This window comes from Athene noctua, chromosome 3 (genome assembly GCF_965140245.1).
Source record: "Athene noctua chromosome 3, bAthNoc1.hap1.1, whole genome shotgun sequence".
NCBI classification, from domain to species: Eukaryota; Metazoa; Chordata; class Aves; order Strigiformes; family Strigidae; genus Athene; species Athene noctua.
Window position 1 is genome coordinate 80,343,997 of NC_134039.1, and position 12,436 is coordinate 80,356,432.

General features: G+C 43.7%; 1 protein-coding gene across 3 annotated transcripts in view; it reads left to right on the forward strand.

The window, feature by feature from the left end:
• The first annotated feature begins 338 nt into the window (after positions 1-338).
• Positions 339-12,436, forward strand: part of FAM107B (family with sequence similarity 107 member B) — a 63,175-nt gene continuing 51,077 nt past the window's right edge. The window contains exons 1-2 of one of the 3 annotated variants that reach the window (XM_074903455.1): positions 339-563; positions 2,539-2,658. The gene's annotated coding sequence lies outside the window, so the exon portion shown is untranslated. The remainder of the gene's footprint in view (positions 564-2,538; positions 2,659-12,436) is intronic. The other 2 variants (XM_074903457.1, XM_074903456.1) reach the window with 2 other exon arrangements.

A 12,436-nucleotide genomic window follows, 5' to 3' on the forward strand; every position in this document is an offset into this window, starting at 1 on the left:
GTGGCTCTCGCAGGCGAGTGGGGCCATTCTACGGCCTCGGCAGGCGTTAGCGAGCCGCCCGCGGGCACCCCACGCGGGTTGTCCTTGCCGGGGCCTGGGCCCGGCCGCAGCCCCCCGCGCCCCGAGGAGGCAGAGCTCCACGGCGCTCCCCTCGGCCTCCACACCGCCTTCCATTTTTACCCCCCCTCCCCATTTCTCTCGGGATTTCCACCCAGCCAGCCCCCCCCCTCCCCGGATTTTTCCACGCCTGACAACAAAGGAGGCGGCCGGGTGGCCGCGGCGGTGACTCAGCGGCGGGCCCGCCCCCGGCCCGCCCCGCCGCTCCCCTCAGGCGAGGCCGGGCCGGCTCCGCGCGTGTGGCGGGGCCGCGCCGGCGGGCGGGCGAAGGCACAGTCCGTCCGTCCGTCCGTCCGGCAGTCAGGCAGTGAGCGGGCGGGTGGCTGCCGGCTGGCCGGCTTCCCTCCTCCCTCCTTCCCTCCTCCTTCCCTCCTCCCGCCGGGCGCCTCGGGGTCTCCCTGCCCTCGTCCCCCGCGCTGCCGGGCGGGGAGAGCCGCCCCGGCGAGGTAGGTTTTGTGTCTCCTCACACAAAGGCGCGGCGCTGGCGGGGTGGGACGGGGCAGCCGGGGGGTGGCTGAGGGCAGGCGGCTCCCTGTGAGGGTCCGCGGTGGGAGGCGGGGAGGGGAGGGGGGGTCCCATCCCCGCACCCCCCTCCCCAGGCTGTCGGGGTGCCGCTGCTGGGAGGGTTGTGCGAAGCGGGAGGCTCCGGCACCCGCGGGCCGTGGGGCTCCCACGCGGGAGCCCCGTCTCTGCTCCCGCGTTTCCCTTCAGGGTGAAGGGAGTTAATCGTAGCTCTGAAAAAAAAAAAAAAAAAAAAATTTGGAAAAAAAAAAGGGGGGGGGGAGAGGGGGTGAAGTATCTGGGTGCCGTGTGCGGAGTAGCGAGGATGCTGCCGGTCCCGCCGACCGCGCACCCGCCCGCCGCCCCCCGCGGCCCAGCCGTGGGCTGCTTGGGCTTCCCCTCGGCTCCTGGGGCCGTGGAGCCGGTGGGGCGCTTGGATTTGCCAGTGGGACAACTTTTATTCTCTGGAGACTTTTGCTGGCCCGACGGGGCCCGAGGGCTGCAGCCCGGTGGGGCCGGGGGAGCGTGATATTGAGTAGGAGGAAGAGGTGGAAAAAGAAGAGCAAGTACAAAATACATATAATTCATTTTCTGTATGTCCTGCCCTGAAAAATGACAATTTAGAGCAGCTGAACTTCTGGTGTGGGCAGTGGATGTTTCCTTAACAAATCTTTTAAAAAAGTAAAGGCTGCGAGCGCGCCAGGACCGGAGGAGTTGCGCTGTCTCCTGTGTGTGCTTCCATCCCTCCCGGTGCGGCTCTGTCAAAGTTTCCCTCAAGGGCCCCGAGAGTCCAAATGTCCAGATTTTTCTACGTTTGGGTTGAAAGGCAGTGCAGCTGGCCGGGGTAACTGCTGGAAAAATGTATTTTGGGACTTCGCAAGGCGGAGGGGTGCAATGCATGAGTTCTGTGTAACTGAACTACTTGTTCTTCCGTTGGATTTTTTTTTTTTTTAATAGTTTGATGAGTTCTGGCATGTATCAATACTGTGCGAATGCAGTGTACGGCCGTGGCTGGTGTTGGAGCAGAGTCCGGTCCTGTAAATTCAGGGCAGTGCTTGTAGCAAACTTGAGAGAGAGGCAGGAACATGTGAACTTTTGGGGTTTCACTGAGAATTTCCATAGACTAAAAAAACACAACAAAATGAGGAAGAGATGCTTCTGTGTGAGCATAATGTGGTCGCTGTGTGTAGTTTGTGGTGGGAGCGTTGTTGAATAACTCTGGCAGGGGTGCTGTTCTGCGTTGTGGCACGTATTTGTGTGCGCTAAATCCTGTAGCACCGAGGAGGATATTTAACTTTCATTGACTTGGCAAAGAAGTAGGAGCATGGAAGAACATTGTTAAAAATGGGAATAATTGCTTGTGGATCTTGTAGGCAGTTTGAGAGGCTTTTAAACTGTCTTTAATTTCTTCGTGAGATGAACAGGACACTGAGTATCTCTTGCTATATTGATGGTTTTCCTAGCAATATACAGACAGACAGCATGTACTGTGAATGTGATAGCTGCTTGCTTATTGTCAGTGATATTTGCTCAGGGACAATAAACAATTGTTTGCTGGGCTTTATTAAAAAGAACCACAAAGGCCCCATATCTCCTAAAACAAAGCCTTTATTGTCTTAAAGCAACTGTGGGCCAATTTCATGCTTGGTGTAGTTCCACTGATGTCAGTAGAGTTTTGCCAGGGATGATTCTGGCAGGTGAAGTGTCACTTCTGTTTTAAAGCGCCCAAAATGCTCAAGAGTAATATTGCTATTTTGCCTCCAGCACTTAAGTATTGTTAGTTAAAATGGTATGCTGACTGCTTTCCAGAAGTCAGAGGTAGAGTCATCTCACCAAGTCCTCTAAATACTTTCCCATTTGTTTTCTCCTTTCTCCTTCAGATCTTACATACCTTAATTTACTCTCTTCCTTCTTTTTCAGTCTTAGCACCTTTCTTATCTCTTCAGAATTAAGAAGTTTCTCTGAACTCCGGCTCAACCTTGAGCACTTAACGGTTTGAGACTAGCTGTGTTGAACCCTACAGCACCCCTGCACGGCTAGGTAAGTGAGGAGCTATGCAGCAGCTGCAGTTGGGAGATCTTTCTCGCACATGCCTCTTCTTTACAAGCTCATTTGTGTGGTGGCTATGGTCAGTGTGTTTGCTGAAGTAGCAGATTGTTTGACAGTCATGCAGTGGAACAGCCAAGCTTGAGAGTAGACATGGATGGGGGTAGGGGAGTCGCTTAGTTTTTACACAGTGCCATCCGTACTCAGGATGTTGAGAAACTGTTTCTGGGAACACCCCTTCATAACATAGGTAAGGATAGGAAAATCCTAAAAATTGGGAACAGAAGGAAAACTGGGGAAAGATAGAAGGAAACGTTCTTATTTTCTAGCTGTGGGAAGAAGAGTGGAACTGTTTAACCAGTAATTTGCTTTAAGAGAACTTTGGCTCCATCAAAGTTTCAAAAAAAGGATTTTACTGAATAAAAAAACCTGGTTATCTTTGTATGCAGTTAACAGTGTTAAATACATGTGGCCAACTCTAAGGCTTTTCTGGCACTGTGGTAGTTTTAAAGAGAGCAAGTTTCAGTGCTCAGCTTTGCAGAGCCGTTTTTATATCTTGACATCTTTGCGCTGTGCAACTTTGGATCTATTTGCATCTCATAAGTACACAAAATGAGCATGTCAGACACAACTCACAGCTGATACTGTTCTGACATTTTTGGAAAAAGCAAGCATCAAAGAGCAAGCTATATTCACTGCCTAACTTTGGAGGGGGAAAAAAACGTGCTTAATGCTTCTTCAGCTCAGTGATTAGTCTAAAGTTTATTCTGGTTTGGCCAGACCTGTCATGTTCTTGAGTATCAGTGGAAGTACAGTTTGCAGCTTCACATGATTGAGCATGCAACTCTTCTGTATTTACTTAAAGAGCATGTAAGTTGGAGTTTTGATGTTTTAACTTCAACAGAAGTTATTGGTAGGGCTCAGCTGTGGAAAGGGAATTGGTTGCATGCTAACCTGAATATAGAGGTCAAATTAGATAGGAAAAATGTTTTTTAGAAGAAAGATAAGTTACATGGTTAGAACTACACTTCTCAGTGATACTTCCTCTTTCCACATCTTTGGTGTTTTTGTCAGGCTTGTCTCTGTGCGGGCATCATTTATCCTAACCCTCTCAAAGATGTGCTGAAGTGGAAAGGTGCTGCATCTTCCCACACTGGGGAAGACATCTTCCCTTTGCAGATGAGGAATAAAAGCACCAGAAAGTAAATAGGTTGTCCATGACTACACAGGAACTTGAACTCTTGTCTCCTGAACTATTGGCTAGTGTTGAAATGAAGGAATTTCCCCCTGCATGAAGGAGCAGAAGAGGCACAGTCCAAAAGGCACAGTATGAAAATCAGTTTGGTTACCTGGCTGTGATGCAATTAGTGATTGACTGCTCTCCCACCAACAACACATATGTTGGTCTTTGTTAGGCTATGAAAAACAGGAGGGGTTTGTAATGATAAGTGCTTAAACGAAGACATTCAGCCTACATAGGAGAGAAAAAACAGTAAGGGACACTTTTCTTCTCCTCTCTACACCTCGTCTTTAAATAGCGGGTGCTGTTTTCACGGACGGGTCTCTGGCTGGGTCTTTGGGCCTTCATCTGGCCTGTTGCACAGGGGCATATGAGCAGGTGCCAGCAGAAGGGAAGAGAAGGCTTTGCAGAGCCCAGAGGGCCCTGGCAGACCAGGGCTGCCTTTCTGTGACCCCAGTGAGATGGTGTGAGTACAGATCCCCACCCTGAGAGACCAGGCTCATGCTTCTTTTTAAAGGTGGTTTCTAAAGGGGCGGCTGCTCTCACTTCCGCTGTGCACAGACACTTGCACAGCTGCTGTTCTTGCCTGGCTGCTCTTCCAACCACAGGGGGTTGGTGCGAAGGACTGTGTGTTGCATGGCAGCGGGGAGCTGCATGTGGCAATTTTGTGTGGCAGAAATCTTACAGGGGTTTTATAAGCAGGGAGCACTGGCCTCTGCAGGAAAAGGAAGGATGTGGTCTTTTCTTCCTCTTTCTGTATGACTTGAAAACACCAGAGATACCTGTTACCTCTGTGTTTTGTCACACTGTGAAAACTGAAGTTTGAAATAACGCTTTTCCTTACAGCCCTTGTGTTTGGTGGTTGTCTGTTGTAATTGCTAGTCTGTCAGCATTTTAACTTTAGTTTCGAAAGGTGTTTCGAGCTGGCAGCTTACTTCTTGTGTTTAGGCCAACGTTGTAAGTTTTGTGCAGTGAAGGATAGGAAACTCACAGGTGGGAGAGCAGTGTTTCCAAGTCGGGTCTGTAAAAGAATAAGCCACAAAAATTTTAGAGTGGTTGTGTGCAGTGCTCAATCCAATGGTCTGTATCACATTATTTTAAAATGAAAATTGAAATCAATAGTTACTCTGTTTTTTTAGCCTGGGCCTATCCTGAAAGGGCAGGGTTTGTGGTGGCTTGGTGCCATTTGCTTTCTAGTATAGGTTTAGTGTGCTTTGGAGTTAATCAGCTTGTTTAGATGGGACAAGAGTGAGAAAAGAAAGCAAAATTGCAGTAACCTTTGCCTTATTTAGCTTTATTTATCCTAGAAGCAAAACTCCTGTATCTGCTTACATTTTGAAAATTTCTCTGGCAGCATGAAGCCAGAAGGTTGCCTTTGTGCAAATACATGCTCTTCTTCAAAGAGAGGAATAGTGCAGTCATTTAGGAACAGTAGGACAAATTCTTTCTTTTAGATGAGATCAATTTCTTTTATTTTCACATTTATACTGCAGCTTATGTGGCTGCAGGATGAACTGTAAATCTTCTATCCTGTCCTTTAGCAAATCTCAGCTTTTTACATTTACTGCCCCTCAGTATGAGTTGCATTAGAGTCCTGTAGAGAACTAGCTTTATGATAATGAAGCATGAAACGTGTTCTTGCTGTAAGGAGTACTTTAACATCCTGAACAGCAGCCTTGCTGCTTGTTGTGGTGGGATGGGTCTTATTTTTTACCTTGTACCCAGGAATTACTCACCTTCCCCGTAAGCTGGAGAGCTAAAACCCACAAATGCATCTGAAGGAGAAACTGCCCTCAGGTTTGACTTTGGTTGAAGCAGTCCCTTTGCTTTGCAGCATAGTGTATTTTAGGGAGGGGAAAACTGAGTCTTCAAACGGTTTGTTATTGTGTAGAGTGAAACTCACATTAATCTGGTTTTGCGTGCTTGAATATTAAGAGTTCTCCTGTCTGTGGAAGGATGTTCAGTTCACCATGCTTGTGCCCACTGGAGCTGGCTAATTCAGCAGATCCGGTGGCATCTGCTCTGAATGGGAGCCAGACACTGCCAGTCAAAGGTATTTCAATAGCGATGGCATTCAGTGGGTCTGTTGGTGGGTTGGCGAGAAGAGAATGATGATGGGAAATAATAGAACAATTCTTTTCATTCCTTGCCTGTACAGTGAATGGGCATTCATAAGACCTCATGTATATACACAGGCTTTTGTTCTGGTGCTAATAATAAAACAGAGTTCACAGCTCTGAGTAGTCAAGATGATGTTATGAGAAGTGGGTCAAGACCATTCGTGTGTGCATAACTGTGCTCCTTATCTAGGCCAGTGCCAGTGCTGGACACTTCTGAACAAGCTGGAAAGTTTTCAGGGGAGCTGGAGTTCATGCTGTCAGACGGGTGAAGTGCACCTTCAGCTGAGCAGAGCACTTAAGGATGATCAGAATGGATGGTCTTGAGTCATTTTGCATGTTAATATGAGCATAGAGGAAAAGTTTTGCTGTTTAGTACTTCTGAAGAGCAAGGAGTTTAGTTTGAGCTAAAGGAAATTTCCTTCTTCCTGTCAGGATGAGTCGCTGAGCAGCCCTTCAAATAATGTGCACTGCTGTTTCAACTGAAATACATCCCTGCTACCTCAGTTTCTTCTTAACTGTCACTGGGGAAAAAGGTGACTTGCTGAGCATCCCGCTGTGCTGCTGCTACGTCCTTCAGACTTGCTGTGGTAGTTGAGCTCTGTGGTGCCCTTCAAGGACGAGTGGATGCCTGGGCTTACCCTGAGGTGCAGTTTGTGGCTTGGCTGTTGGTAGAGGACAAAAGCTCATTTTCATCTGAAGCCACTGGGATTTGGGAGGTTTATTTTTGGAGAGAATTGGGAGGAGTTTGACTGTGTTATTGTAGTCTTTGCATTATACTATGATTTTTTTTTTTTTTTTTCCTGTCCTAGAGCTTTTCGAGGTAACTTGACCTTGAAGATGAGCTATGTCATATCATGCAAGCTGCAATACACGTGTTTAACTCGTAATACCAGGCATATCATTGCTGCCTCCTGGAAACAATCTGGAAGAAATCTATAGCCATGTCTGGGAGTCATAAGAGAAGGGAGGAAAGGATGGGGAAAGAGTCTGGTGGTTTGGGGATTTTCTTTGGGTGGAAGGTGTTTTTTGGTATTTCTAAAAGTAAACCAACTTCTTCTTTGAAGCCTTAGAAGTACGTTTTGAGGCCATCCCTCTATGGACCGTGCAGAAGCAAACTGAAGCGCTGTGGTTGTAGCCAACTTTCCAGTTGTGCTGGCAGTAGGTTTGCAAGGTGAAGAGATGACCTTTTGTAGGTGGCTGCTAGGGCAAGGGTGAGCACAGTTTGCCTTGCTGCTCTCCCACCCTTCTCCTTGTCCTTTGTCACAGCGAGCAGTGGCAATGACACTCTAACCGATCAGAAGTGCTCAGGCGCAGGGAGTCCTGTGTATTCTGGAAGGAAGCCCTGGCTGTGCATGGGGTTGTCCTGTGCGTGCTCTTTGTTACCACAGATGGCAACTGTGGGGAGCAGGGTGGCTGTCTTTCAAAGACAGGCTAAGGGTGCTCAGTTTGCTTCGTTCACCTGTTTCTCCTTTCCAGGACAAGAAGGCTGAACAAGTCAAACTTCTTATGCAAAATATGAGTGAACATATTTTTCCTTTTTCACAGAATACCATAAAAGTTAGCATTAGAATTCAAGAAATTTAATGTCTCTGAGAAGCAGAAAACATGTATCTCTTGAGCTGAAGCTGTATCCCATTGAAAAGATTTAGAAAAATATTTTTCTGAAGTTCCAGTAACTAGAAAGCCAGCCTTGAAGCTCGTTATGAAGACTGTAGTTTGTGAATGTCTGTGCCGGTCAGTCTCAGGTTGAGGGTTCAGTTTAAAAGGCTGAAGCATGCATTACAGATGCCATTGTATGAAAAGTCTCACTCTTTTGGGAAAGCTCTAATCTGAGTATTTGGGCCTGTCTTGCTTTCTCTGTAGTTAGTGACTGATGAAACTGAGCAAAAAGATGGAGATGTTGGGGGACATCAACTGGATGTGTTACATCCTTTTCCTAATCATGCAAAAGTGCTGTACCTTCACAGTTTCCTCTATAAACCTAAGAGTTTACTGAATGTACAATGACTTTGATTTTTTTTTTTTACAATGTAGTATGTAAGCAGAGTAAGATAAATTTCCCTGCTCGAGTATGTGAAGACAAGTTAGCACATCAAGTCAGAAAATAACTGTGCCAACTATAGTTTTTCAGTGGCCTGAGGGCCCTTCCTGCACTGTCCTAAAGAGACAGTCTTTGCCCTGAGGAATTTGCAGTTTAAACAGGAAAGAGAGTGGGTGAATGGACATTAGACACAAAAAGGTGAAGCATGTTCTTTTTTTTTTTTTGTGACATCAGCTCAGTGGTTTTGCAAACTTGAAGTAGAAAAATTTTTCTTGGCGTTGGAGATAGTTTTGCACTGAATGCAGCTGCTTTGCTGGAGAGCCAGATTTTACTGAAACTTCCAGTGTAGATGTAGATTTATGTATAAAAGTGTGTCACTCATGTTTATTGCATTACAGAAACAAATTTTAACACTGTAAGCTGCCCTATAGGGATCGATAATTCTTTAGTATAGTTAAGAGATAGTTAAGGCCTATAGATAGTTAAAGCCTACTTTTTCTCTGTAGAAGCACTAAAAAGGCATCTCCTCAACCTTGTTACCTGCTTCCAGGTAACTAATAGGATTAACAGTTCCAAGAAAACATGTTCCTTTAGTTAAATGTAATCCATTTGCTAGCTTCAGCCAAAATTATTGCAGGGAGGACAAGCACAGGTCTATATAGTAAATCTTGTTTTCAAAGAAAACAGGACTTAAAACAGTTAGACCAGTACTTTTTCCTAGAAAATTTCAGCAGTTGATGTAACTTTTATTGTGAAACTTTATGGCAGACAACTCTAAAAATGGGGGCAAGTTTGAAATGCAGAGTGGGAGATTGGTCTGGTCAGTGATGCTGGTATAGCTTTTTAAAGGAGCTGAGTGAAGAACTTCAAAAGAGGGGTAAGTACTGAAATCCTGGGGGACTTCTTGGATGTAGCAGAGGGCCGTGTGGGTCCCTAAGTAACTAAATTTTCTGCTCAAATTGTAATTCAGGTATCTGGTCTCTTCCTAAATCACTGCTGTGATTTGCTATGACTAAGTAGTTCTTCCTTTCCTCAAGGCTGTCACTGTGTTGCTAGCGTGGGATGGCTACAGACAGCATCTGCCAGGGAAAGGCTCTCATTTCTGTGGTGCTGAGGTTGTGGTCGGCTCAATCTGTGATGTACTTAGCTTTGCACCCAGAAGGATGCCCAGGTTTTATAGTGCTATGCTAATTAAAGTCTTGCTGTCTGCCATACAAAATTCTTAACTGCTGAAGCATCCCCATATCAGCTTTCAGTAAAACTGTTTTTCAGAGTCTTTCTTTTTCCTTCAGAATTTTGCAAGAAAAAAAGACTCTAGCTGCTGAAGCGCAGTGTTTTACTTTCCTGTGTTTTGTCTGTATTGATGGAAGGTTTTCTTTTAATGCTTAATTCTTTTGACTGCCATCATCTGGTGGTATACAGGGGGAGGGCTGCCTTTGTAATGCCTGCTCTGTGCACTGAAAGGCAAGAGTTTTGAATGAACTTTAAAGTAGAGGAGTGTGTGCTTTCAAAGAGCTTGTTTCTTCTGACATTGACTGAAATAGAATTAATGGAGAGTTCCATCAAATTTGGCATAGCATGCATTGATAAAATGGTGCTTTGTTAAATGACTGCTCTAAGGGATCATTTCAACTCCTTCCTCTCATTTTAATACTGGATTTTAATCTCTTTACTAGAAGTAACATTGGGACTAGTAGAATTCAGTATTAAAGTTTGAGCCAGTAGTGAGTTCATCTACTCCTTTTTTTTGTCTTTAATGATGAAGAAGCCTCAGCTGATTTTCTGGTCAGGTTTGATGCTTCACAAGACTTGAGGTTCACACACACTTTGGTTTAGGGTATTTTTTCTTTCTAATAGGAAGCTGATTAATTGACTGCTAAAACATCCACAGATGTAGTTAATTTGCTTTCTAAGTATAGATGTTTAGAGTGCTATGAAGTCAGGAAAAGATTGGATTTAGAAAGTACCAGATTATGCCTACTAGTCAACAAAACATTGAATATCAAACATAACTCATTACTGTAAAAGCAATGAAATAAGGAGCTGTCACTCCTACTGGGTTTTTTCCCCCAGGAAGGGGACTGGAAAAAAATGTACCCTAAAATAAAACCATTCAGATTCTTAAGATTAAATGTTTTTGTAATCAATGTACTGGTTTTGTGTTTGTTTTTGTTTTTGTTTTTTTTTTTTAAAAAAAACTACGGTAGTTAAGGTGCTATGAACTCAGCTTAGAGTATCATGGTTTGCTGAATGGGAGGTTTAGGAGTGTACTGTAGGGAAACTGTATCCCTCAGGAAGGAAAGGATATGAAAGCCCAACAAGCCATTTACAAAAATTACAATCATTCCAGTTAATATGGTTAAACTAGGTAATTTCTGCTTAGAATTCTGTAGAATCATTGTGTATTTGAAAAACAGACTGTGTCAGGATAAACAAATCCTTCCAATATTTATGTAAAATAGATAAGTATTTATTATTGTCCTTTTACAGCTCAAGAAACAAAGGCTGAATTGACTTGTCTGCAGCTATAACTAATTAGTGCAAGGATAGAATTTGAACTTGGGACTTTGAACCAAAATGAAAAACAAACAGGATGGAACACTGCAAACAGAGATGTAATGAAAAGATAATATAAACTTTGTATTTCAAGCATAAACTCACTATGCCGATATTGAAATTATCTTCTCATAAAGGCCTTTAGGCAAGTAGGCAGCCTAAAAAAGCTGCTTCTTACTGAAAACAGGATCTGGTTAGACCATGATCATTACTTTACTTGCCAGTTTTGTGCGTCGTACGTTACCCCCGTTAACCTTGTTGCTTCTGAGAAAATTCCTAAAGACAAATTGGAATTCAAATTAAATTTTCAAATAACTGAAGTTCAAATGAAGAGCACCAGGCAAATTACACTTCATCTTGAAAAGCTGCAACAAAATCATGCTAGAGATTTCCTTTACTTATCTTCCAGATAGATTATTGGTGTGACTCACCCAAAGTGGTTATACTAAATGTGGAAATGCAGCTGACTCAAAGACAAGTGATTGGTATCGTTTTATGAGGATGTCACTAACTGTGGTTTCATTAAATTGCAGTTTTTCCTCTGTCCTGGTCAAATGTTAATTTTCATTACAATTTGGGCTGAGCATAGAATAAACATTTCTTTTTTGTTTTTGGTTAGTTCTCTGGATCACAAGGGCCATGACCTTTATTTTTTTTTAATGCAAAGGATGATGCATCTTAAAGCACAATACTCACTTGCTTCTCTATATTGTTTGCTGGAGGGGTGGTAGCACTCACATGGTTACTGCACCACTTCAATATTTGTGCATTTTGGGAGAACAGTGTAGTCATGTAATGGAGTTTGGGATTCCACACCCCCACCCTGCTTCCCACCCCAACACTTTCCTGGAAATGCATTTGGAAGGAATTTAATTAACTGAAGTACCTAGAGTTTTCAGTCAATGCCTTTGTGTCACTGATGAAATGTAAGAGATAGAGAGGTTTTTTGTGGTATTTCTGTGTAAGTTTAAGCAATTTCAGACTTTCTTAATGATATTTTTTTTTGTTTCTAAACATGCTAAGTTAAAAAGCAAAGCAAGCTTCTCTTAGCTTTCTGGACTTCTAAATGTCTTCTGTACTGGATGTTGTTTGAATTGGATTCCTTTGCCTTAACTGTCTTGTTTGCTCTGGTGCTTGTGATTCATTTAATTGTGAACTTGCTAGCACTTGACTAATGGAAAACCTAAAGTAAATAAGTGATAGTGCATGCTAGAGAATCAAAAGGCCCTACAGTGAGCCGTGGTGCTCTTTAAAACAATTTAAATATCTTTCTGTAAACCAATTGTTGAATGAAGAGCAGATGAATGGAAGTTTAAAAGGTTGAATCATTGAAGTTTGGGACATTGTAAGCCTAGACTAGATTTAAGTGTTATTACGTTGAAGTCCTTAATGGAAGGGGAGTAGAAGAACATTTTTGAAAGGGCTTTATATTTGCCTAGGGTTTATAACTGAATCTAGGGCTTGAAGTTTCCAGGGTCAGTCTGGCACGGGAACAGGAGTATCAACAAACTATTCAAATGTAGGTGGTCAGCTTAAATTATAAGGTTTTTCTGTTTTCTTCCTCCTCACTCTAACATTTTAGTCTCTACTGTGAATTATTTTTTTCCTGATGTGCATATCTTCTACATCTCTTGCACGGGAGGCTTGAATTTACAGTGCAATTCCTCTCCCCTTCACCTGAGTAGTGTTTGTAAAGAATATCAGCCGTTTTATCCAGAGCCAGCTGTCCTGAAGCTGAAAACCTAACCTAACTTCAGAAGTTAGAGGTGGCTGAAATCTAAGGTGTACACATATGTGTGCAGTAAATAAAAACAG